At 53.7% G+C, this 27,370-nt stretch overlaps 1 protein-coding gene across 3 annotated transcripts in view; it reads right to left on the bottom strand.

Moving 5' to 3' along the window:
• Positions 1 to 27,370, bottom strand: part of fwd (phosphatidylinositol 4-kinase beta fwd) — a 93,533-nt gene that overhangs the window by 28,977 nt on the left and 37,186 nt on the right. The gene's annotated exons all lie outside the window — the stretch shown is intronic.

Genomic DNA, 27,370 nt, shown 5'->3' with positions numbered 1-27,370 from the left:
TTTAATGTACAATAAATATCATATACTGGCACATTTTCCAGTAAAAGCTCAATTTTCTCATTACTCAGTCTTCCTAGAAGGGAACCCGCAGCGCTTACTCAGATCCTATGCCGTCATCCATGACGTCATGAGTGACGCCACCGCTGATTCCACCGCCAATCACAAGAAACCTTCATGACGTCATGAGTGACGCCACCGCTGATTCCACCGCCAACCACAAGAAACCTTCATGACGTCATCACAGTGACGGGTTTCCAAATCTGTCTGACCGAAAGCAGACGTTCCGCCTGGTCGGTGAGGCAGCTATGTGTCCAACAGGTGTCCTACTCAGCCGGTGAGGCAGCTGTGTGACCAACAGGTGTCCTACTCGGCTGGTGAGGCAGCTGTGTGTCCAACAGGTGTCCTACTCGGCTGGTGAGGCAGCTGTGTGACCAACAGGTGTCCTACTTGGCTGGTGAGGCAGCTGTGTGACCAACAGGTGTCCTACTTAGCTGGTGAGGCAGCTGTGTCCAACAGGTGTCCTACTCGGCTGGTGAGGCAGCTGTGTGACCAACAGGTGTCCTACTTAGCTGGTGAGGCAGCTGTGTGACCAACAGGTGTCCTACTTAGCTGGTGAGGCAGCTGTGTGACCAACAGGTGTCCTACTTGGCTGGTGAGACAGCTGTGCGACCAACAGGTGTCCTACTTAGCTGGTGAGGCAGCTGTGTGACCAACAGGTGTCCTACTTGGCTGGTGAGACAGCTGTGCGACCAACAGGTGTCCTACTTAGCTGGTGAGGCAGCTGTGTCCAACAGGTGTCCTACTCGGCTGGTGAGGCAGCTGTGTGACCAACAGGTGTCCTACTTAGCTGGTGAGGCAGCTGTGTGACCAACAGGTGTCCTACTTGGCTGGTGAGGCAGCTGTGTGTCTAACAGGTGTCCTACTCGGCTGGTGAGGCAGCTGTGTGACCAACAGGTGTCCTACTTGGCTGGTGAGGCAGCTGTGTGTCTAACAGGTGTCCTACTCAGCCGATGAGGCAGCTGTGTGTCTAACAGGTGTCCTACTCGGCTGGTGAAGCAGCTGTGTGACCAACAGGTGTCTTAGTGGGCTGGTAAAGCAGCTGTGTGTCTAACAGGTGTCCTACTCTGCTGGTGAGGCAGCTGTGTGTCCAACAGGTGTCCTACTCGGCTAGTGAAGCAGCTGTGCGACCAACAAGTGTCCTACTTAGCTGGTGAGGCAGCTGTGTGCCCAACAGGTGTCCAACTCGACTGGTGAAGCAGCTGTGTGACCAACAGGTGTCCTACCTGATTGGTGACTAATAGATATCTCGCTCGGCTGGTGACCAACAGATGTCACGTCCGGGTGGTGACTAACATGTCCCGGGACGTCCGGCTGGTGACTGACATGACCCGCCCTGCCCAACACATGTCTAGCCTGGCTGGTGACCAACAACAGATGTCCCTCAAAGCTAGACCGACAGATGTCACCTCTCAGCTGGTGACCAAAAGAGGTGTTTGGCCCGCCTTCACTTAAGTGGTGTTCCGTCCAGCTGGTGAACAGATGCTCCACCTGGCTGGTGACCAACCAAGGCCCCCCGGTCTGGCAGACGACCAACAGGTGTTCTGCGCAGCGCGTGATCAACAGGTGTCACCACAGGCTGGTGACACGTGTCCCACCCAGCCAGCCAGTGACCCAGCAGGTAGACGTCCCGCTTGGTGACGACCAACACGCTTCCTGCCCGGGCGGTGACATCCGGTTGGTGACTCAGGCAAACGTCCAGTCCGCTTGGCTGGTGACAACAGTACACACGTCCCACGGCCCGGCTGCTGGTGACAACAGTACACACGTCCCACCAGGCTGCTGGTGACAACAGTACACACGTCCCACGGCCCGGCTGCTGGTGACAACAGTACACACGTCCCACGGCCCGGCTGCTGGTGACAACAGTACACACGTCCCACGGCCCGGCTGCTGGTGACAACAGTACACACGTCCCACGGCCCGGCTGCTGGTGACAACAGTACACACGTCCCACCCGGCTGCTGGTGACAACAGTACACACGTCCCACGGCCCGGCTGCTGGTGACAACAGTACACACGTCCCACCCGGCTGCTGGTGACAACAGTACACACGTCCCGCCCGGCTGCTGGTGACAACAGTACACACGTCCCACGGCCCGGCTGCTGGTGACAACAGTACACACGTCCCACGGCCCGGCTGCTGGTGACAACAGTACACACGTCCCACCCGGCTGCTGGTGACAACAGTACACACGTCCCGCCCGGCTGCTGGTGACAACAGTATACACGTCCCGCCCGGCTGCTGGTGACAACAGTACACACGTCCCACGGCCCGGCTGCTGGTGACAACAGTACACACGTCCCACCAGGCTGCTGGTGACAACAGTACACACGTCCCACGGCCCGGCTGCTGGTGACAACAGTACACACGTCCCACGGCCCGGCTGCTGGTGACAACAGTACACACGTCCCACCCGGCTGCTGGTGTGACAACAGTACACACGTCCCGCCCGGCTGGTGGTGACATCAGTACACACGTCCCGCCCGGCTGCTGGTGACAACAGTACACACGTCCCACGGCGCGGCTGCTGGTGACAACAGTACACACGTCCCACGGCGCGGCTGCTGGTGACAACAGTACACACGTCCCACGGCGCGGCTGCTGGTGACAACAGTACACACGTCCCACGGCCCGGCTGCTGGTGACAACAGTACACACGTCCCACGGCGCGGCTGCTGGTGACAACAGTACACACGTCCCACGGCGCGGCTGCTGGTGACAACAGTACACACGTCCCACGGCCCGGCTGCTGGTGACAACAGTACACACGTCCCGCCCGGCTGCTGGTGACAACAGTACACACGTCCCGCCCGGCTGCTGGTGACAACAGTACACACGTCCCACGGCGCGGCTGCTGGTGACAACAGTAGACGTCCCGCCCGGCTGCTGGTGACAACAGTACACACGTCCTGCCCGGCTGCTGGTGACAACAGTACACACGTCCCGCCCGGCTGCTGGTGACAACAGTACACACGTCCCACCCGGCTGCTGGTGACAACAGTACACACGTCCCACGGCGCGGCTGCTGGTGACAACAGTACACACGTCCCGCCCGGCTGGTGGTGACAACAGTACACACGTCCCACCCGGCTGCTGGTGACAACAGTACACACGTCCCACGGCGCGGCTGCTGGTGACAACAGTACACACGTCCCACGGCGCGGCTGCTGGTGAAGGCCACAACAACTGGTGACGTAAGCGGAAGAATGTCCATCCCTAACTGATCAAAGCTTAAATCACAGCTTCCCTTCCTCCACCACCACCACCACCTGCTGCTGCTGCAGTGTGGGGACTCAGTCCTAGCAGCTGCTACAGCTTACTCGAGGGCCGACGGTGTGGTGTAGGGGACTAGTGGTGTGGGGACTCCTGGTGTAGGGGACTAGTGGTGTGGGGACTGCTGCAGTAGAGACAAGGGGTGTGGGGACTGCTGGAGTATAGACTAAGTGGAGTGGGGACTGCTGGAGTATAGACTAAGTGGAGTGGGGACTGCTGGAGTATAGACTAAGTAGTGTGGGGACTGCTGGAGTATAGACTAAGTAGTGTGGGGACTGCTGGAGTATAGACTAAGTGGTGTGGGGACTGCTGGTGTAGCGAATACTGGTGTGGGGACTAGTGACTGAAGACAGTAGGGTGGGGAACCTGTGACGTGGGGAGTGTGGCTACGACTATTGGTGTGGGGAACAGCAGTGTGGGGGGGGGGTTAGTGGTGTGGGGACAAGAGGTGTAAACACTAGTGACAAGGGGAACTGTGGTGTGGTGTGGGAACTGGGCTTTGTGATGGGTGGGCAGGCATAGTAGTGTGGGGACTCGTGGCGTGGGAACTGGATGAAGAGGACTAGCAGCGTGGGAACTGGCGGTGTAGGGGTGGGGGACTGGCGGCACAAGGTCTACGAGCGTGGGAACTCGTGCTGGGCGGCCTAACAGCATGGGGACTAGTGACGGTAAGCAGCGTTGGGGGACTGAGGGGGGACGTCGGGGACGTCGGGCAGCAGTATGAGCACCGGTGTGAAATAGCGATGTGGGGACTGGTGACAGCGCAGGATGGAGCAGTGTGGGGACTGTGTGTGTGTGTGTGTGTGTGTGTGTGTGTGTGTGTGTGTGTGTGTGTGTGTGTGTGTCGGGCAGTATGAGCGTCATGGCCTGGTGCCAGCGTTTCCGGGCCAGTTGTCACCTTCACCTGGACAGTAGCCCAGTCACCAGGACACCTTACCCACCACGGTTACCGACGGTGACTCACGAGGGAGGGAGGGAGCGGAGCGGAGGGAGGGCGGAAGGGAGGGAGGGAGCGGAGGGAGGGAGGGAAGGAGGGAGGAAGGGAGGGAGGGAGCGGAGGGAGGGAGGGCGGAAGGGAAGGAGGGAGCGGAGGGAGGGAAGGAGGGAGGGAGGCATACACCCATACCACGCCAAGGTCACCACAGCCATGACTAACGAGGTATGATGTGGGTCACCAAGACACTGACCTCAGCCAGGCGAGCAAGAGAGAGTCGTAATTGGCATATAATGTGATGACAGACAGGGGTCACCAAGACAGTCCCTGGGGTCACAAGTGTCATACGACGCCAAGGTCACCAGGTCAGCAACCAGGGTCACGACCATCCCACAAGGCCAAGGTCACCAGGTCAGCAACCAGGGTCACGACCATCCCACAAGGCCAAGGTCACCAGGTCAGCAACCAGGGTCACGACCATCCCACAAGGCCAAGGTCACCAGGTCAGCACCAGGGTCACGACCATCCTACAAGGCCAAGGTCACCAGGTCAGAAACCAGGGTCACGACCATCCTACAAGGCCAAGGTCACCAGGTCAGCACCAGGGTCACGACCCTCCTACAAGGCCAAGGTCACCAGGTCAGCACCAGGGTCACGACCATCCTACAAGGCCAAGGCCACCAGGTCAGCACCAGGGTCACGACCATCCTACAAGGCCAAGGTCACCAGGTCAGCACCAGGGTCACGACCATCCTACGACGCCAAGGTCACCAGGTCAGCACCAGGGTCACGACCATCCCACAAGGCCAAGGTCACCAGGTCAGCACCAGGGTCACGACCATCCTACAAGGCCAAGGTCACCAGGTCAGCACCAGGGTCATAAGGTCATCACCCACATCAGCTGATACCGATAAGATAGACATCAGCACGTAGTCACCAAAATAACAACACGACAAAAATATATGGGTCACCACGACATAGGCCAACACATCTGGGGGTCAAGAGGACAATACTGTCTTCATCAGGAGAAAGCATACAGTCACCAGGACCATCTATCGGGGTCGCAATCACGATCACCAAGCAGAGGTTTTTTCTTAAAAGGTCAACAATACTGACCTGGTGACCAGAAACCTAGCTAAGGTCAGGACAATACTGCCCTGGTGTGACCAGAAACCTAGCTAAGGTCAGGACAATACTGACCTGGTGACCAGAAACCTAGCTAAGGTCAGGACAATACTGCCCTGGGGACCAGAAACCTAGCTAAGGTCAGGACAATACTGTCCTGGTGACCAGAGACCTAGCTAAGGTCAGGCCAATACTGACCTGGTGACCAGAAACCTAGCTAAGGTCAGGACAATACTGCCCTGGTGTGACCAGAAACCTAGCTAAGGTCAGGACAATACTGACCTGGTGACCAGAAACCTAGCTAAGGTCAGGACAATACTGCCCTGGGGACCAGAAACCTAGCTAAGGTCAGGACAATACTGACCTGGTGACCAGAAACCTAGCTAAGGTCAGGACAATACTGACCTGGTGTGACCAGAAACCTAGCTAAGGTCAGGACAATACTGTCCTGGTGACCAGAGACCTAGCTAAGGTCAGGCCAATACTGACCTTATCCACACACTGTGTCTTAGTACAGTGGTAGGGGGGGGGTTTATTAAGTACAGGGGGGGGTCTCATCAGTACAATTTTATTAGCACAGTGGGTTGACTAGTACAATTTTGTACTACCTCCTTCCCCATTTGTACTTTAGGGAGAGGGAGTTGTGTACTCTCTCGTGGGAGGGTAAAACCATTTCTCTTTCATCTTAAACTAACATTGTCTTCATTATCATACGACAGGTTAATTATGTACGTTGCCCACACATATATATACACACAGTTTTACCACTGAGTTCATTCCCATACTATGATATTCCTTATCTACATCTTTCAGCAAAACTGTTCACTGTTTATATGAATTTTTCCTTTTTTTAATTCATAGGCTGTGATCAAGTCACCCGCGACTCTTCTTTCTTCCGTGGTGGTGGGGAACTTGGAAGGCTGGCTCTAACCTTGCCTCACTGTGCCACGCCTCTCTGGAGTCTCTTCTCCACGCCCTTAATATATCATTTCTACCAAGTGCGAACTCTCCTTAAACTGTTGCTCAGTCAAGGGACGAGGATCCACACAGCTTCCATGTAGAAATACCATGTAAAAAAAAAAAAACTGCCCAGGTACGAGGCAGCAGTTTAAGGCCACGAGGGAACCCCAGTAGCGGTCACTGGCAAGGGTGGACACGTCTTATTGTCATCTAAAACAGTTTAAAGCGTCATCCTTCTGTTTACTATTCACCAGGCGGGCCCTCTGCTGCGTGTATATTCACGGAAGCTCTTCCCACACTGACGCTCACGGTATCTAACGCTCACGGTATCTGACGCTCACGCTGTCTGACGCTCACGGTATCTGACGCTCACGGTATCTGACGCTCACGGTATCTGACGAGAGAAGCGTCCCAGCCCGCGTCACGTGAGGAGGAGGGGGAGAGGGGGGGGGGGAGAGGAACCTCCTGCCGAAGCTTTCGTCGGAGTCGAGTGTATCAACCCTCTGTGCGAGCGTAGCGTACACAGGGGCCGCCCTTCTCATAAACAAACGGGAGAAATTCACGTAAATCCTGTGGTCGTTTAAGCGTCACACAACACTGAGGCAGAGCCAGACGACTCTGCCGTTCTCCCCGCTGGGTACCTGGTGGTGGTGTTCCTCCCTCACTCCCAGGGTGTTTGAGAGCCTCGTCTGATATATACTTCGTTATCGTCCGTATCTCTCTGTATCTGTGCAGCGGGCGTGTAAACACAGCTTCGGCTTTACCGTTACGACAACACCCACACCCCCCGAGAGTCACCCACACCCACCTCGAGAGTGAGCCTGGAGACCTCACCAGCAGGAGGACAGGGGAGTGGTTGTGATCGAACAGGGATCGTGCCTTTCCGTGGGGGCGCTCAAAAGAATGGAGTTCGACCCGACGCGTAAAAAAGAGAGGCGAGGATATACATCATAAACTCAAGACCCAGAACATAACGCAAGAAATGATAAATATCTATGGGTAAGTTATTCCTAACGACGGTGCTTCAAGAAAGTGCCAGTCCATTACTTAACCACCTCGTCATACGAGAGGGCAGGCTGGATTCTACGAGCTTTGAAAGAGGAGAGAGACGAAAATCTGTGAGATGCCACACTCCCAAAGCTCCTGTATTTCCCAAACGTAAACACACATTGGAACGTCATCTTTGAGGTGGGGCGATGAATGAAGGTGAGGGGGAAAAAAGCAACGAGATCACACACGCTCCACTGAAACAGACTTTACTCCAAATGAATGACGACGAAGGTAATCACACACACACACACACACACTCTCTGATCTCTTGACCACAAGACCAAACTGATAAGGAACCTTAATAGTCCATGTAGAGAGATAGTCCCGTCCCAGTCTATACAGAGATAGGAATTCTGTAGCGGTCTATCGAGAGATAAGAACGCCGTAAGTCAATACGTTACACACACACACACACACACACACACACACACACACACACACATATATATATATATATATATATATATATATATATATATATATATATATATATATATATTCCTATGAGTCCACGGGGAAAATGAAACACGAAAAGTTCCGAAGTGCACTTTCGTGTGATAATCACATCATCAGGGGAGACACAAGAGAGAAATATAACAATCAGTTGATATACATCGAAGAGACGAAGCTAGGACGCCATTTGAGGTTATCTATCGACAGCAGCTGTGTAAAATCTGTGAGGTAGTTCTGCTGTGTAAAATAATGAACCCAGCAGACTAGGTTTAAGTAATAATAACAGGGCGACATGAATCTTGCCGAACATATATATGTGTACACATGAATCTCACGCGAGATCATGGTTTCATGGCCTGAGATCATGGTTTCATGGCCGGAGATCATGGTTTCATGGCCGGAGATCATGGTTTCATGGCCTGAGATCATGGTTTCATGGCCTGAGATCATGATTTCATGGCCTGAGATCATGGTTTCATGGCCTGAGATCATGATTTCATGGCCGGAGATCATGGTTTCATCATGGCCTGCCCACTCTGACCTGCAGCAGTCAACGAGGACCAATTAATCCTCCTCCTACAATTCATACGATCCTAGAAGTGTTTGTAAATCCAAATTCTACCACCATTGTAAGCCTCGGTCCGCAGGCCCACATGCCCCACACACCCCCGAGCCTGGCTGGTGGGGGTACACACTTAGTCCAGGGTATTCATTCTTCCAAGCCCCTCTCTCTCTCTCTCTCTCTCTCTCTCTCTCTCTCTCTCTCTCTCTCTCTCTCTCTCTCTCTCTCTCTCTCTCTCTCCACTGAGCGTCCTCCCTCGGTGTCTCTGATGGCTGCTGCCACGGTGTGTTTGAGAGGTGCCGGGGCCGTGTGTGTGTGTGTGTGTGTGTGTGTCTAAGGTGTTCTCTCTTTTCTTTCCCCGTGGGTGTCGCATCTTTGGAATGGCAGGGGTCGTGTGTTCAAAAACCGTCTTCCACGCCTGGCGTCATTAGTTGAAAAGCTGTTTCCCCAGGGTTTATAAAATTGGAGAGCAAGCCTTCTAGGATTTGCTCCAGTTATAGAAGATGGTATAACCCCTCCAGTTATAGAAGATGGTATAACCCCTCCAGTTATAGAAGATGGTATAACCCCTCCAGTTATAGAAGAAATGGCAGCCTTTTAAACACGTTCATCTGGGGCCCGTAAAGATCTCTGAGCATCTTCTAGGTGGACATAAAAATATTCGCCAGCCTTGTATATGGGGGAGAGTGACGCTAGAACACTGCAATATTCTAGGTTAGGATGAGTACCATCACTGGGTTCTCTCTCTCTCTCTCTCTCTCTCTCTCTCTCTCTCTCTCTCTCTCTCGTCTTGACGCGTCGTCAGCAGCAACCCATTCCACCGTCCTGGGAGGCACAAGGTTTGTTTCCCCAGTGTTCGCTGGGAGGTTAGGTCGGCCCTCATAACGGGCCGGGTCTTCCACGTCTATTCAACCTGGCTCATGTGACAGCGTCTGCGCCCGTGCCAGCGTTCTCTGTACTGTTTCCCGCCGAAGATTCCTGGTGATATTCACGGTGTAGTGACTACAGAGAGAGAGAGAGAAAAAAAAAGAGAAACATCTCCGCTTCAAAAGCCATTTTAAATCTCACTTAATGTAGCAAGGTCACCCGTGCCCCTGGGAAGCCTTGGCACTTTTTTTAACAAGGAAAATCAAAAAATAGATTCCTCCTGCCTCGTTTATTTAAGGAACAGTATACAATATAGCAGCTTGTGTCCCGCGCCGACCAAAGAGGGGGTTAACACAGAGGCGAGAGTCAACACTATGCCACGCCCCGTGTGCATATCCAGTGCGCTGGCCACAAGACAAACGGAGAGGCCCCTCCTGCTCTGCTGGCATTCCCGGGGGGGTGTGTGCTAGAGAGAGAGAGAGACGAGGGGGAGGAGAGAAGAGCCAGTTGGCTAGCGGAACTCACCCACACACCCCCAGACTCCAATACTGACACTACTCAAGCCGCTATATAACCGTGAAACACACGACGTCGTCCCTCCCCCCTATTCAATGATAGCACACACATAGTAGCGTTCCCTTACTATGTATGTATGCACGGACGGCCAACACACACAGCCCAAGGGCAAAATACGAATTTGCTACATAGCAAAAAAAAGAAGACAGAAAAAAAAACCTTTGGCACAGACAAACCTTCTCGGTACAGAAGGTACACAGAAGAAGAAGATGAAAAAAAAATAGCATTCTGGCTGTTTCTCTGCCCGAGACCATCCCAACAAACATAGCTACGACCCTTCGCATCGGACAGCGCACACACACACACACACACACACACACACACACACACACACACACACACACACACACACGAAGATTACCCTGCCAAAACCGTATCTAGCAAAGGCTCCTTCACCCACCAGCAGCTCATACCTAGGTGTGCCTTTGGCCCCCGCTGCTCCTGCTGCTGCCACAATCGACAGATGTGGTGGAAGCTCAAAGATTTTCTAAACCTGCGGCCAGGCAAGCGGGTGGTCAGCCGGGGAAGGCAAGCGGGTGGTCAGCCGGGGAAGGCAAGCGGGTGGTCAGCCAGGGAAGGCAAGCAGGTGGTCAGCCAGGGAAGGCAAGCAGGTGGTCAGCCAGGGAAGGCAAGCAGGTGGTCAGCCAGGGAAGGCAAGCAGGTGGTCAACTGGGGAAGGCAAGCAGGTGGTCAACTGGGGAAGGCAAGCAGGTGGTCAACTGGGGAAGGCAAGCAGGTGGTCAGCTGGGGAAGGCAAGCAGGTGGTCAGCTGGGGAAGGCAAGCAGGTGGTCAGCCGGGGAAGGCAAGCAGGTGGTCAGCTGGGGAAGGCAAGCAGGTGGTCAGCTGGGGAAGGCAAGCAGGTGGTCAGCCAGGGAAGGCAAGCAGGTGGTCAGCCAGGGGAGGCAAGCAGGTGGTCAGCCAGGGAAGGCAAGCAGGTGGTCAGCCAGGGAAGGCAAGCAGGTGGTCAGCCAGGGAAGGCAAGCAGGTGGTCAGCCAGGGAAGGCAAGCAGGTGGTCAACTGGGGAAGGCAAGCAGGTGGTCAGCCAGGGAAGGCAAGCAGGTGGTCAGCCAGGGAAGGCAAGCAGGTGGTCAGCCAGGGAAGGCAAGCAGGTGGTCAACTGGGGAAGGCAAGCAGGTGGTCAACTGGGGAAGGCAAGCAGGTGGTCAACTGGGGAAGGCAAGCAGGTGGTCAGCTGGGGAAGGCAAGCAGGTGGTCAGCTGGGGAAGGCAAGCAGGTGGTCAGCCGGGGAAGGCAAGCAGGTGGTCAGCTGGGGAAGGCAAGCAGGTGGTCAGCTGAGGAAGGCAAGCAGGTGGTCAGCCAGGGAAGGCAAGCAGGTGGTCAGCCAGGGAAGGCAAGCAGGTGGTCAGCCGGGGAAGGCAAGCAGGTGGTCAGCCAGGGAAGGCAAGCAGGTGGTCAGCTGGGGAAGGCAAGCAGGTGGTCAGCCGGGGAAGGCAAGCAGGTGGTCAGCTGGGGAAAGCAAGCAGGTGGTCAGCTGGGGAAGGCAAGCAGGTGGTCAGCTGGGGAAGGCAAGCAGGTGGTCAGCTGGGGAAGGCAAGCAGGTGGTCAGCCAGGGAAGGCAAGCAGGTGGTCAGCTGGGGAAGGCAAGCAGGTGGTCAGCTGGGGAAGGCAAGCAGGTGGTCAGCCAGGGAAGGCAAGCAGGTGGTCAGCTGGGGAAGGCAAGCTTGGAGTGTGTGTTTCTTACGTTTTCTACCCACTACCCACTCAGCTATATACCCGCCAATTACATCTATCCTTGCAGTATATCCTAGAGCAGTATACCACTGCTGCAGTATACACCACTCAAGGGCCAGATATACCCGTTAATATACACACATACTTGGATCTGCTGCACATGCTAACATGTAAGTGTTTTGAAAAAGGCACCTAGTACTCTGTTCCCTCCCCACACAAAAGCAACAAATATACCCACCAAGGAATATACCCCCCACCTAGTATACTCCCAGCCAATATACCACAGACACATTGACATACTTTATACCCAATGGGGAGATATACTGGTGGTTACAACACAGGAACAGCAAGCAAACTTTCTAGCCAGCCCACAACATTCCAGTATAATAACCTGCCATCACTATACTGACATCTAGTATAACCAACCATCAATGCATCACCAGCTAGTATACTGACATCCAGTATAACCAACCACCAATGCATCACCAGCTAGTATACTGACATCCAGTATAACCAACCATCAATGCATCACCAGCTAGTATACTGACATCCAGTATAACCAACCATCAATGCATCACCAGCTAGTATACTGACATCCAGTATAACCAACCATCAATGCATCACCAGCTAGCATACTGACATCCAGTATAACCAACCATCAATGCAATCACCAGCTGGTATACTGACATCCATTATAATGTCATCAGTGTCCCACCAGCTAGTATAACTTGTCAAAATACCCCTCCCCCCACAGCCGGTATAACAACAGTATAATAACCAGTCATCAGTATACCAGCCAGTATACTGACATCCATCATAACCAGCATACCACAGGCCACTACAGCAGCGAGGGGGGGGCTTGTACGTAAGGCAGTGTGTATGTGGCGACTGACAAGACTCACGCAGAGGTATGCCAGCCAGCCAGATGGACGGACAACATACCCCCGTCACGGTATACCACACCGAGTATATCCTCCTCCTCCTACCGAGACACGCTCTCTCTCTCTCTCGTGTACACTACACCCAACAACGCCGCCCCCCCCCCCTCTCTCTCTCTCTCTCTCTCTCTCTCTCGTCAAAAAACTCAACCTCGAGCGCGAGCGACCCTGGGTTGGATGGAATTAAGGGTCGAATCCAAAGGCTCAGGGCACCGTGCTGAAGGGCAGCACCGCCTCCGCCGCCGGGGTTCTGAAGGGAGAGAACCCGGCCCAACACTCTCACTGGGCCGGTCACGGAGTCAGGCACAGACACACACTGTTGGCGGGTGCATGTGGGAGGCGCAGCAAGGTCTTCAGCTGGTCCAGTTATAAGTGAAAGGCGATCGGCACTCGTGTGTGTGTGTGTGTGTGTGTGTGTGGAGAGAGAGAGAGAGAGAGAGAGAGAGAGAGAGAGAGAGAGAGAGAGAGAGAGAGAGAGAGAGAGAGAGAGAGACCCTCGTTGGGGGCCACACGTCGATCTCTCCTCCTCATAATGTATCATCCTGAACTTTGCCATGCTGTGCATACTGACCGTCCCCCCTCCTTTTTCTTGGCCTGTCCCTTGGGTGACTCTGCTGGGGGGCCCCCTCTACCTCACCCGCTCCTGACGAGGTAGGTGTCCGGTGAGGGGGAGTGGAGGGCCTTCCTCCCACCCTGTCCTCCCTCACTGTGGTGGCCTCACAGTGCCTTCCTGTGAGGTAGCGCCTCTTGTCCTCCTCCCTTCCTCACTGTGGCGTCTTCACAGTGCATTCCTGTGAGGTGACGCCCCTTGTCCTCCCCTTTCGTGACTCTCGTGTCCTCACCGTCGCGTCTCTACAACGGCCCCCACCTGAAGGCTCTGCCGCAGGTGCCGTCGTGCCTTATGTGACCGTCTCCCTGAGTCCTACGTGTATGTCCCACGTCTGTGGACATGTCTCGTAGGGTACGCCTCTCCCACCACCCCCTAGCCACCTGCCCTTCCTCACTCGCTTCCTCCTCATGACAGCCGCTACACGTCCCCCTCACCCCCTTATGAGGGCTTGTGTGTAGCCTTCTCACACCCAACCCACTGAGTGGGCCTCCTCCTCCTCCTCTCTCTCTCATAACTTCCTAGTTCCATCACGTGCCCCACAGCCCGACCACGGATGCCCCCGGATGAGCCACACACACACACACACACACACACACACACACACACACACACACACACACCCACCCACACACACACCATTCCAGTAAGCTTCACTGGAAAGAAAGTCAGAGGATCTGCCTCCACGCCTCTCCTTCCTTCACGTCCACTCCGACGTGACCCGTCCACACCGCCTTCCCTCACCACCCTCCGTCGTCATAACTTTCCCTCATCACTCACTATGTTACGTCTGGGTGCCTCCCACACCCTATCAGTTCATCACCCCGCCCCCTCCTGCCACCCGCCCATCCCCCGAGGGAATGCTTGCGCCATCACAAGCAATGTCGTTAAGGGGGGAGGGAAGGGGGAATAATTTTCCTCCCTGATGCTGCCACACCAACACAGGCCACCCCACCCATCCCACCCTCAACCCCCAGCTTACACAGGGAGTAACGATTTGTCCTTAAGCAAAACTGATCATCTCATCCCGCCACTGTCCTAACTTTCCTTGTGTGGCTGTGTACTCCCACCACGTCCGCCATACGTTGCGTGTGTAAGTGTATGAGTGTGTGTGTGTGTGTGTGTGTGTGTGTGTGTGTGTGTGTGGCGCTGCTTGAGTCGTGGTGTCAGGAATACAATATCCAAGACTTTTTCTTCCGAGGCTTCAGTCACGAGCAAAAAAAAGTCCACATATCAAGTGCCGGGCCTTAATTGGAATATAGAGAAGGATAATGAAGGGAATGATGAGGAGACAGACAAGGGAAAAGATATTCACGAATTTTGTGGGAGGGGAAAAGCCTGTAAGACATGCGAAGGGAGGGAGTTCCAAAGCTTCGAGGTGTTGGGAAAGAAACGGTTATCAAATCGGCCCACCCTTGAGTTGCCAAAAGGCCACGAAGTAAACATGTGACGCAGCAGCTCGCCGAGTATTGCGCAGCCCAGCTAGTGGTGGGGGGTACACAGGCAGCCAGCTCTCGGGAGCAAAAATGAAAGTAGTACATATGGAAGAGGGTAAGCGAACCAACATTGTGTAGGGCAAGCGGGTTAAGTTCTAAAGTTAGCCTGGGAGAGTTTAGAAGAACTACTTTCCACTCGTGTAGGGCAAGCGGGTTAAGTTCTAAAGTTAGCCTGGGAGAGTTTACAAGAACTACTTTCCACTCAAGTCTCTCAAGGTATAAAGTTAAAATCATGAGGATGTCGGGAAACAGAGGGTAGCAACAATTTCTCCCCGGTGTAAAACCGTCAGTTACAATACACCAATCACAACACACACACACTGGTACTGTCTACCATACACCAGTCACAAAACACACACACACACCACACACACATACACACCACACACACACACACACACACACACTGGTACTGTCTACCATACACCAATCACAACACACACACTGGTACTGTCTACCATACACCAGTCACAACACACACACACTGGTACTGTCTACCACACACGTCACAACACGCTGGTACTGCCTACCGCACCAGTCAGAACACACTGGTTGTCTACCACACACGTTACAACACGCTGGTACTGTCTACCACACACGCTACAACACGCTGGTACTGTCTACCACACAGCAGTCACAACACACTGGTAGTCTACCACACACGTCACAACACAATGGTACTGTCTACCACACACACACACACACACACACACACACACACACACACACCACCTGACGACCTACATGGATGGCTATTATTGGACATCAGCCAACTTCATTACCATCTCTCAAAGGACGACAAAATACGTGTCGTAGTAAGGAACACGACACACTGCCGTGTTCATACGGCAACCTACACATTATTCATTCGCGAAATACAAACTACACTTCTTTCTTTTTTTATACCCAAGCCATAGTCTGCAATGGCGTGCGGAGCGCCCGTAATATATTCTGTTACCTGTGGCACAGCTACAAAAAAAAAAAAGGGATACCCCTCGTGTACATAAGCCGAGTGTACAACCCCAATCCCTCCCCTGGACGTAAACCCCCTTTATGTCGCAACGACCTGTCGTCTCCTGTGGCCCACCTCGCTCTCCGACACTCCTTCTACGATGGCATCCAACGGGTCTGTCTTCCACCCACCCTACCCCACAAGCTGGAAGGTGGACTAGACCAGTACTTGGGCTCCTGTGACCCTGGGTGCTGGAGCGAGCCTGGACGGTGCTGGCGTTTCGTTCCGTCACCCCAAGTCGAGCCTGGACACACTCGTTTCGTTCTGCCATCCCGGGCAGCCCTGGACCTGGCCTCGTAACCAGATATATATACACACACACACTCATGTATATATATATATATACCTGGCCTTTCCAGCATCTTCGGTGTGTGGGTCACGATGCTGCTGCTGCCGCTGCACCTCCTCTCGCGCTTTACTGACTCCATTAGAGCTAACTTTTAACCTGGCCCCGAGTAAAGTCAGGTAGGTGCCTTCCTGAAGAAGGAGGATGGCCGCTCCCGGACCTGCAAATATCCTTCCAAATCCATCACCTTCCCTCCCACCTCACAGGGGCAGTCGCGTTGCCACCCCAGGGGGAATGTCAGACAGGAGCGCCTGGGATGATGAAGTCATCCACAGTCTCGCTCCTCTGGATCGGGATGGAGGTCGACACCACGGCGGTGATCACTCTGTGGAGGGGAGGTGTGGGTGCACAACAGGTGTCTGGCCTCATGGCTTGAGGTTCAGAAGGCAGGCCATATGCTCTGAAAACGACGGTGGGACTGGCGTGTGTGTGGTGGGTCAAGTGAGTCTCTCTGGTGTACGTTGAGTGTCGAGTGAGTCTCTGGTGTACGTCGAGTGTCGAGCGAGTCTCTGGTGCACGTCGAGTGTGTCTCTGGTGTACGTCGAGTGTCGAGCGAGTCTCTGGTGCACGTCGAGTGAGTCTCTGGTGTACGTCGAGTGTCGAGCGAGTCTCTGGTGTACGTCGAGTGTCGAGTGACACTCTGGCGCACGTCGAGAGACTCTCTGGTGTACGTACGTAATTTCCACATACAAGACGAACTTCTGACCCCCCTACACCAGGAGGGAGTTCGAGGTGGAGGCGACAGCCCCTACATACATATCTACCATCCTATGAGCCACGTAGGATGGGTCTGTGGTGAGTCCTTGGTGGTGGTGGGAGGAGGAGGAGGAGGTGCTGCTGTTGCTGTCAGAATGGACCGGTGTTATCCAATATTTGGACGGGTCTCACGCCTGGCCAGCCAGCCCGTACGTGCAGCAGCCAGTGTGCCGCTCCCTGTCTTCCGAGCGAGTCCCATGTCACAACATAACTTAATCAGTAGGCACATAAGGTTGTTCGCCACCTCCTTAAGTAGGCCCATTCCCTGTGTACGCGACCTCATTTCCGATGGTCACGTGTGTGTGTGTGTGTGTGTGAAGGAGGCGTCCTGTGGCGGGGTGAGGTAGAGCAAGGTAAGGGTCAAGTGAGGTTGCATGACAGGGGGGGAATGGTGAATCAACTGCCTCATTTCTCCATCCATTTCATTACACCCTTCATACTGCGCCTGGCCATGATTTTCTCTGAAGTGCCACTTTATATATATATATATATATATATATATATATATATATATATATATATATATATATATATATATATATATATAATATATATATATATATATATATATATATATATATATATATATATAGAGAGAGAGAGAGAGAGAGAGAGAGAGAGAGAGAGAGAGACGACAGAGGCCAGGTGACAGGAGAGAACCTTGGGGAACACCAGGGTTGATATGGTAAGGAGGAGTACGCCGCGCCAATAATAACTACATGCAACGAAGATGGGAAGAAGGCTATAGCACATCAAAGGAGAGAGAGAGAGAGAGAGAGAGAGAGAGAGAGAGAGAGAGAGAGAGAGAGAGAGAGAGAGAGAGAGAGACAGACAGACAGAGACAGAAGACGACGAGGCAAAGGAACCACCTCCAGTAAAAAAAAAAAAAAAAATATAAAGGCTTGAGACATCCTTAAAGACGCAGGAGTCCGGAGGAAACACTGTCCGAAATCACATCCACCCATCCAGAAACTACACTCCCTAGACACATGCGGGTGTGTGTATATATACTATATACATACAGACATACCTCGAGCATGCGTTCCCCCGTGAGTGTATACCGAGTATAAACTGGTGTATATGTATACACCCAAGACAGACCTGTCTGTATACCTCTCAGCCACATGTATATAATCCCTAATATATACGTTCCGGATCTGAAATGTCCCGTTTTCTATTTCTACAGTTACGAGAAAAGCCGCAAGCTAGTATAGCGAACCCCCACGTTTCTCCCATAGGCTGGGCACAGTCGGGTTTGTTTTATCGAGGCCTGGCGGTGCTGGCTCTCCTCTCGCTACACTAGAGAGACCTAAACTCATCTGTGGTCGAGGAGGGAGGGGGAATGACAGGGTACTTCGAGGCTAAAAAGGCTGGGTGTACATTTCATAAGCGGGGACGTCCAACACCGCTGTGAGGAGAGCACCTGCCACAAGGTCTTAGTGTTCTACAACGGGCGATAGGGGTGTCCACCGTGGGATATCACCTCTCGGGAGGAGGAGGAGGAAGAAGAGGAGGGGGAGGGTTGGCGCGGGGTTTGGTTCGCCTCGCGCCAAACCCCTGCTGGTGACTGTACGTACTTAAATCCCCCCAACCAACCCCCAACGTAAATACGACGTTGTAGGTGCCCAACGTAGTTACGTGTACCAAGGGCGGTGGACTTGACGCCCATCACGAGGTAGAGTGAACAGGAACCCGTCACGGAGGAGGACAATGTCATGACCTTGCACTGGCCTGGCCATATCGCACGGTACACGCCTCCCACAGGCCAACGCATTACATGACCAAACAACTCCTGCTTATCCAGCCTCGCTCCTAAATGCCCTTACCATTCATCTGTCAATTCTATATTCGTAATTACCCACGACTGATTTACATAAATGAGTCCTGGTGTTACCCAGGACTTCCTTCTATAAAAAGTCTGTCTCCTGCAGCCCAAGGCTGCGCTACCTCCAGTAGCTGGAAAGTGTGGGCTCCTTCGTCGTGAATGAAAAGTTCTTTGAGACGAGGCTATAATCTCCCAGCGATACAGCCACGCCAGAAAGTAATTTCTCACTCGTGGTGTAACCTGTTCAAGGCGGAGTCTACGACAGAATGATCTGGAGCGATGTGGTATACACGGGGCGACGTGTTGTCTATGGACAGAACCACGATATATGAAACAAACCCGGGGGACACCACCACGGAAAGGTGTGTGAGGGCCTGGTTGTGGACCGGGAACAGTGGTTTCGGTGTAGTACATATGACCGCAAGAAACTGGATGTGCGCGAATGAGACCTTATTTTTCTTCTTCGTGTGTTCTTGGCGCTACCTCGTTCATGCTGGAAACGGCGGAACAAGCATGCTTCACCGTGGCTAGAATGGTCCGGTGCTATTTGCGTTGGCGTGGTCCGGGGTGGAGAGAGAGAGGGGGTGGTATTACGGTACGCCGGGCCGTCCGCGGCCGCCACCAGCCAGCCCTAGCCCCTCCTCGTGTATGCACACACACCCACCTGCAGGCACAGGTTCCTTGCCCGTGATATTTACCAGGAACCAGGCAGGATGTGACGAGCAAGTGCCTAGTCCTGACAAGCCTAGAACATAAACCGTCCGCTACTGACATATTATCACCACCACCACCACAGCAGCATCATAATTCGTTAGGGTACACGCACGTACATATGGGTGAACTGGCTCCTCTCCGCTCAAGTGGTAGTTAACGACTCATTCCTTCCAATTGTCACGTTAGGGTCTTCTGTTCAGCAGCAGGGGAGAAGGGGGTAGGGGGGAGGAGGTTTGTGTGTGTGTGTGTGTGTGTGTGTGTGTGTGTGTGTGTGTGTGTGTGTGTGTGTGTGTGTGTGTGTGTGTGTGTGACGCTAGGCAGGCTTCACCACACCTGCCTGCTTGCTTGCTTGCTTGCCTACCCTCCTCCAGTCCGGCTGGCTGTGGCCCGCACGGAGCCCTCCACACACCGGTCCAGGTCCAGTCTGGCTTACTGTGGACCGCCCCGGATCTAACTACACCGGTCCGGGTCCCAGTCTGGCTTACTGCCGTCAATCTGGATCCTTGCGACTCCGGCGAGGGGCCGGCCGAGCGAAGACCTCGTCGTCATAACAAACGCTCTGTTCCCGGACATACACCCTCCTCAAGGCCAGACCCCGAGCTTCGGGGGCCCGGCGAGGATATATATATATATATATATATATATATATATATATGAGCATGTGGCATAATATATCTTGATAAAAGGACAGATGTCTGGTTTACGGAAGAGGAGTAATGAGCATGGAAATGTATCTTCAGTCTTCAATGTGGCTGGGAGTAAGACCAAGTCTTATTAACACGGAGGGAGTACGATGGTTCCGCGGGGCATCACTTCCAGCACTCCTGCGTCAGGAGGGTGGTCACTCCCTGGGCGGCTGCCGTCTACAACCTACTGATGCAGAGGGTGTATGATGGTTCCCCGGGGCATCGCCTCAACACTCCTGCGTCAGGAGGGTAGTCTCTCCCTGGGCGGCTGCCGTCTACAACCTACTGATGCAGAGGGTGTATGATGGTTCCGCGGGGCATCACTTCCAACACTCCTGCGTCAGGAGGGTGGTCATTCCCTACTGACACGGAGGACGTAAGATGGTTCCGGGCCATCGCTTCAAACCCTCCCAAATCAGAAAGATTCCACAAAACATTTTCGATATACTTTCAAACCTAACTAGTGCTGGTTTCATGGTAAATGCTTCTGTTACAAGCTACGCTGAGCGTAAACCAGTTTCCAGACACTGACACTTTAAGACATCGGTCGGCCTGCTCGGCGTAGCCCCAGCCAGACCTGCTCCTACAGGAGAGCATGTCCCACTAAACTGTGTAGTGATGCTGCTGGTCTAATTCCGGCCCAAGACCCGACAACCGGCCTGCCCTAGTAAAACGGTGGAGTAAATGGCGCTTTTATTGCTTGAAAACATCCACGACTTTCCCCCCGGCGTGTTCCTCAGCGGGTCGTGAGGGGGTAAACACACGTTGAGCCCGCCTCTCTCTCTCCTCCCTCTCTCACTCCCTCCCTCACCCAACCTGAAATTTACGGTGGGGCGCGTGTGTGTGTCTGTGTGTGTGTGTCCCTCACGTTTGGTACAGAGCCTCCGCTCCTCTGTGGGTTACACTGCCACGTGTTATGACGTGGTGTGGATGACTGGGTTATGTACACTGCCGCGTGTTATGACGTGGTGTGGATGACTGGGTTATGTACACTGCCGCGTGTTATGACGTGGTGTGGATGACTGGGGTTGTACACCGCCACGTGTTATGACGTGGTGTGGTTATGAATGGGCATCACCGGAGTGCCTCGTGTGTCGAGTCAAAGAGTGACAACACCTTATTATTACCCACACAAGGCGTGTTGGCGGTAGGGCAACTCTGCCCCTGTGTGGGATCACAACACCACACAGCGCCACACATTACAACTGACAGTTCTCCAGGTCGGCAGGATCAACAACCCGTGCATTGTGAGCCTCCAGCGCGTCCAGCCTTCATGAGTCTGGTGCTGGTTGTACTACAGGTCCTCCAGAGGGTGTGATCCCAGATAGGGAGCGGAGGTGGGTGTGTTATGGGCGTGAGTTATGCTGGGCGTGGCGCAGCTCTACGGCGTCATCAGCAGACTGCTTCCGCTGCCCCGCCACCCACCACCAGAGGCGGCGGTGCTTTCATCTTTGTCGGCTCTGCAAATTTTTGGTCGCTGGCTGGAGTCGGTGATGACACGCTGTCGTTTTCTATTTCCAGCGACCACAGAGGAGGCTTCCCAGCATGGCTTCCCCGCCACACACACACACACACACACACACACACACACACACACACACACACACACATACACACACACACAGTGACCTACAACCTCTTAGACATGCCTCCCACGCCACCCACACCCCCACATACTGACCTACAACCTCTTAGACATGCTTCCCACACCACCCACACCCCCACATAGTGACCTACAACCTCTACATGCTTCCCACATCACCCACACCCCCACATACTGACCTACAACCTCCTAGACATGCTTCCCACACCACCAACACCCCCACATACTGACCTACAACCTCTTAGACATGCCTCCCACGCCACCCACACCCCCACATACTGACCTACAACCTCTTAGACATGCCTCCCACGCCACCCACACCCCCACATACTGACCTACAACCTCTACATGCCACCCACACCCCCACATACTGACCTACAACCTCTTAGACATGCTTCCCACGCCACCCACACCCCCACATACTGACCTACAACCTCTTAGACATGCTTCCCACGCCACCCACACCCCCACATACTGACCTACAACCTCTTAGACATGCCTCCCACGCCACCCACACCCCCACATACTGACCTACAACCTCTACATGCTTCCCACGCCACCCACACCCCCACATACTAACCTACAACCTCTTAGACATGCTTCCCACACCACCCACACCCCCACATACTGACCTACAACCTCTACATGCTTCCCACGCCACCCACACCCCCACATACTGACCTACAACCTCTTAGACATGCCTCCCACGCCACCCACACCCCCACATACTGACCTACAACCTCTACATGCTTCCCACGCCACCCACACCCCACATACTGACCTACAACCTCTACATGCTTCCCACGCCACCCACACCCTACATACTGACCTACAACCTCTCCATGCTTACCACGCCACCCACACCCCCACATACTGACCTACAACCTCTACATGCTTCCCACGCCACCCACATCCCCACATACTGACCTACAACCTCTACATGCTTCCCACGCCACCCACACCCCACACATACTGACCTACAACCTCTACATGCTTCCCACGCCAACCACACTCCACATACTGACCTACAACCTCTACATGCTTCCCACGCCACCCACACCCCACATACTGACCTACAACCTCTACATGCCTCCCACGCCACCCACACCCCCACATACTGACCTACAACCTCTACATGCCACCCACACCTACACCCACACCCCTACATACTGACCTACAACCTCTACATGCTTCCCACACCCCACATACTGACCTACAACCTCTACATGCCACCCACACCCACACCCCTCGACCTACTAAGACCCCGTTGGCTCCAGCCTTTGGTTTACTTATCGCCTACGGGGTTTACCAGTACGCTCGAGAGAGAGAGAGAGAGAGAGAGAGAGAGAGAGAGAGAGAGAGAGAGAGAGAGAGAGAGAGAGAGAGAGCCACAGGTAACAACCACATCACAACACGGTACAACTGTACAACGACACCGCCACTCGGTGTGGGTTTTGGTGGTGTGTGTGTGTGTGGGGCTCTGGCGCGGAGACCAGCACCTGCCGACGGGACCACCTGTTTGTTATATGTACCCACCACCACCACCACCACACAGCGCCTCCCTCCTCCAGCTCTGTGCTTTCTCTAAACCTTATGTCTCCTCCTCCTCCTCCTCCCGCCGTGACGCGCGTCCTCTCCCACCACACGCGCCCTGTGTGTAGATACCACGACAGCTGCAAGGGGGGCGACTTTCCTCCTACAGCTGGACACCTCGCGGAGGACCTGCCGTTTCTGCAGCAGGAGCAGGAGGCCCTGGCTGTACTGCTCTGGCAGCCTCTAGTGGCACGGTGGCCAGTGGTTCATGCTGGGTGCCAGGTTCTACCGCACCAAACCCACCTAGTGGTTTATACTACAATGTGTACATTGTAACCATCCACCAGCAGTTCACTCGGAAATAAATATATATATATATATATATATATATATATATATATATATATATATATATATATATATATATATATATATTATCCAGTCAATGGTATATACATCAATATTACACCCAGCCAATGGTATATACTCCAATATTACACCCAGCCAATGGTATATACACCAATATTACACCAAGCCAATGGTATATACACCAATATTACACCCAGCCAATGGTATATACATCATATTACACCCAGCCAATGGTATATACACCAATTTTACACCCAGCCAATGGTATATACACCAGTATTATACCCAGGCAATGGTATATACATCATATTACACTCAGCCAATGGTATATACACCAATATTACACCCAGCCAATGGTATATACACCAATATTTACACCCAACCAATGGTATATACACCAATATTACACCCAGCCAATGGTATATATACCAATATTACACCCAGCCAATGGTATATACACCAAAATCACACACAACCGAAGGTATAAACACCAAGATAACATCACATCTAGCCAAAGGTTCTCCCCTCCCCCCGTTAAATACTATGCATAATGTGGTACAGCTGTGAAGTGTGTGGTCATGAGACATCAAGGGGGCGGGCTCCCGGCAGCTCGATCCTCCCACTGGGTGCTGATGATGCCCATCACACACACCACTACACTCCTCCACCAAACCTACTGTCCTTCACCACACACACACACACACACACACACACACACACACACACACCACTCCCTCACTCCACAGAACCCGAGCAAAAATATTGAAGTATGATAAATGCATGACACCAATGTATATAACCAATGAAAATACAGGCCAATGAGTTATCAAAAAAATAAAAACCGCACATATGAATCAGCACGGGCCCACACGGGGTCAGGCCCGCCCGTGTTCGAATCCTGGCCGCATCTGTGGGCCTACGCACTACCCAGGTGTTCATCCTCCCCCTCTGACTAGTCCACACACACACACACACACAAGGTCAGCAAAGGGGTCAATACATGTCAAACCTGACCTCCCTCCCGTAACAATAAAACAGTATTCAGAAGGGTATATTACCCTCCCCTCCCTTCATGAGGTAGCATGCTATAAATGTGGCTCCAGTTGACAATATTTGGGTCAGCAGCACGACCCTGCCTCAGTAGGGGTGTGGCGGAGGGCAAGGAGGCAGCCAAGGTGTGACGAAAGCAGTGACACACACACACACACACACACACACACACACACACACACGTGTCGTTCACAGACCCTCACACACCAGGCGAGGAGTAACCTCACACCGGGCGGGAAGTAACACACAACCCCACACCAGGCGTGGAGTAACCCCACACCACACCACGTTTAACACTAAACCAAGAAAAGGTTTAACGTCGTGGAAAGGTTATCGAGGAAGGTTTAAACGTCGTGGAAAGGTTATCAAGTAAGGTTTAAACGGAAGGGTAAGTGTTATGCAAGACTACACCCCAACGCTGGTCAGGGTCAAGTGGGCGTACGCAGGGCAGGGCTACACACCGCTGGCCATGGCAACATTCTCCACCCACGGGGCAACAGGAGCCTCCTCTCCCTCTCCACCAACCACTGGCGCGGGGGGGATCGAATCGAACCTGCCTCTGTGGCCCCGTGTCTGGCTCTATCTCCCACCTCATCGCCCGCGTCAACTCTGATAGAGTCACGTTCGTCCTCACGTAGAATCTAACTCGAAGGAGAGAGAGAGAGAAAAAAAAAAAACCTTGAGCACGACACCACGACCCTTGAGCACGATCATACCCGCGCCTTCGTACGGTCGTCTTGCTCCAGATCTTCAGGAGGGAGGGAGGGAGGGAGGGAAGTGGAAGGGGTGGTTCGATGCCCATCCCTTGTGCGGCCCTTCACCACCCTGCAGTCTCTTCCCCTTCCACCTGTGGTCCGCGGGTCAGCAGCAGCGCCGCCCCTCCTTACGTCAGTCGTCAACTCACAGGTGGTGGCACTGGTGGCTCGTGTGACATTCACTGTCCCACCCAGCCAGCCAGCCAGCCAGCCAGCCCGCCAGCCTCTCCCACACCCCACTTGGCCTTCCACCGGTGGTGGCACCTCCACCCATACGACCGTCCCGGGGACCCATTCCCCTTGCCGTGCTCCGCCACAGTTTCCCGTTCCCCACCCGCCCGCCGCTGGCCTACTGTTCAGGGGGCCTTCCTCGCCATACATTAAAGCGACAGGTCGATCACATGGCGGGCTCCTCCACACGTGGTGCGTGTGTGTGTGTCACTCCGGGCGAAGGAAGAGGGGTGCCGGGTGTGCCTCTTCCCCCACGCCCATCCCCGCCGTTATAATAGTTAGATGAGACACGGAGGCAAGGTGTAAGACTTGGAGGGGAGGGGGGGAGTTTAGGGAAAGGAAAGGCTGTGTGGGGGGGCGGAGAGGGTCGGGGGCGAACTGGAAGAGGTGAAGCAGAGGAAGAATATCAAGTCTGTCGCTACAGGAGCGCTGGGGAATGGCGCTGTGGTTGGTGTAGGTAGAGAGAGAGAGAGAGGGGGGGGGGGGGGATTCGTGCTGGGGAAGGAGAGTCGTATAACAGGGGAGAGTGTAGTGAGAGGAAAGGAATATGCGAAGAAAATGCGAGTAGAGACAACAAGGTGTGGGAGGAGGAGGAGGAGGTGGTATAGGGGACGGTGGTGGTGAGGGACACACATTGTATGTAGGTCATACCGTCTGGGAAGCTGGCTAATCTAATGAATAGTACATGGCACTCTTACACAGGGATACGGTGGACTGGCGACACACGCTAACCCTGCCGCGTCACGCATGCACACGTTACTACACCCCTGACCAACCACAACCCACCGTCTGTCACCCATCCACAACCAGAAACCTCCCAACCACCCACAACCTGAACCTCCCAACCACCCACATCAACACCTCTCTAACCACCCATATCAACACCTCCCCAACCACCCATACCAACATCTTCCCAACCACCCATACGAACACCTCCCCAACCACCCATACCAACACCTCTCCAACCACCCACACGAACACCTCCCCAACCACCCATACCAACATCTTCCCAACCACCCATACGAACACCTCCCCAACCACCCATACCAACACCTCTCCAACCACCCACACGAACACCTCCCCAACCACCCATACCAACATCTTCCCAACCACCCATACGAACACCTCCCCAACCACCCATACCAACACCTCTCCAACCACCCATACCAACACCTCCCCAAACCACCCATACCAACATCTTCCCAACCACCCACACGAACACCTCCCCAACCACCCATACCAACACCTCCCCAACCACCCACACCAACACCTCTCCAACCACCCACACCAGATGTCAACCAATCCTCTTAACCGACGTCTATCACTAGAACGCAACAGTGATAACCAGAAACAGACGTCGACCACCCCCACTCCACATTCGCCTGTCAACCATTCACACACACACACACACACACACACACACACACACACACACACACACACACACCGACCACAAGACTCGACCGTGACGCATCGACCACACAACCAGTCGCGTCAACCATACCACCCACGGCAAATGGGTGTCAACCAGGGCGAGTCGTAGGCACGGCGATACAACACGACCACCCCCGCTTCCCTCCTCCCACGTGAGATGCCTGATGGACTTCGGAATACACGAAGAACCTTTGCTGCAAAGATGCCCGGTTGGTCAGCAATAACACGGCGCCGCAGTCCTCTTAACCGGAGCGGACTCACTCCCAAAACTCTGGCGTTACGCTACCAATCTCTGGCACTGGGTCAAGATAACGCTTACCCACTGGACGTTTCAAATGGGGTGGAGAGGGAGGGAAAAGGGCTCTTTAAACTCTTTTTATCACATTTTTTTTTTAAACCTATATTCTCGATCTCCGTCCCTCCCACGGGGACAGCTATATCCATGGGGACTGGCCATCCA

Source organism: Panulirus ornatus, chromosome 2 (genome assembly GCF_036320965.1).
Source record: "Panulirus ornatus isolate Po-2019 chromosome 2, ASM3632096v1, whole genome shotgun sequence".
Lineage (NCBI taxonomy): Eukaryota > Metazoa > Arthropoda > Malacostraca > Decapoda > Palinuridae > Panulirus > Panulirus ornatus.
This window is presented reverse-complemented; position numbering and strand designations above follow the sequence as displayed.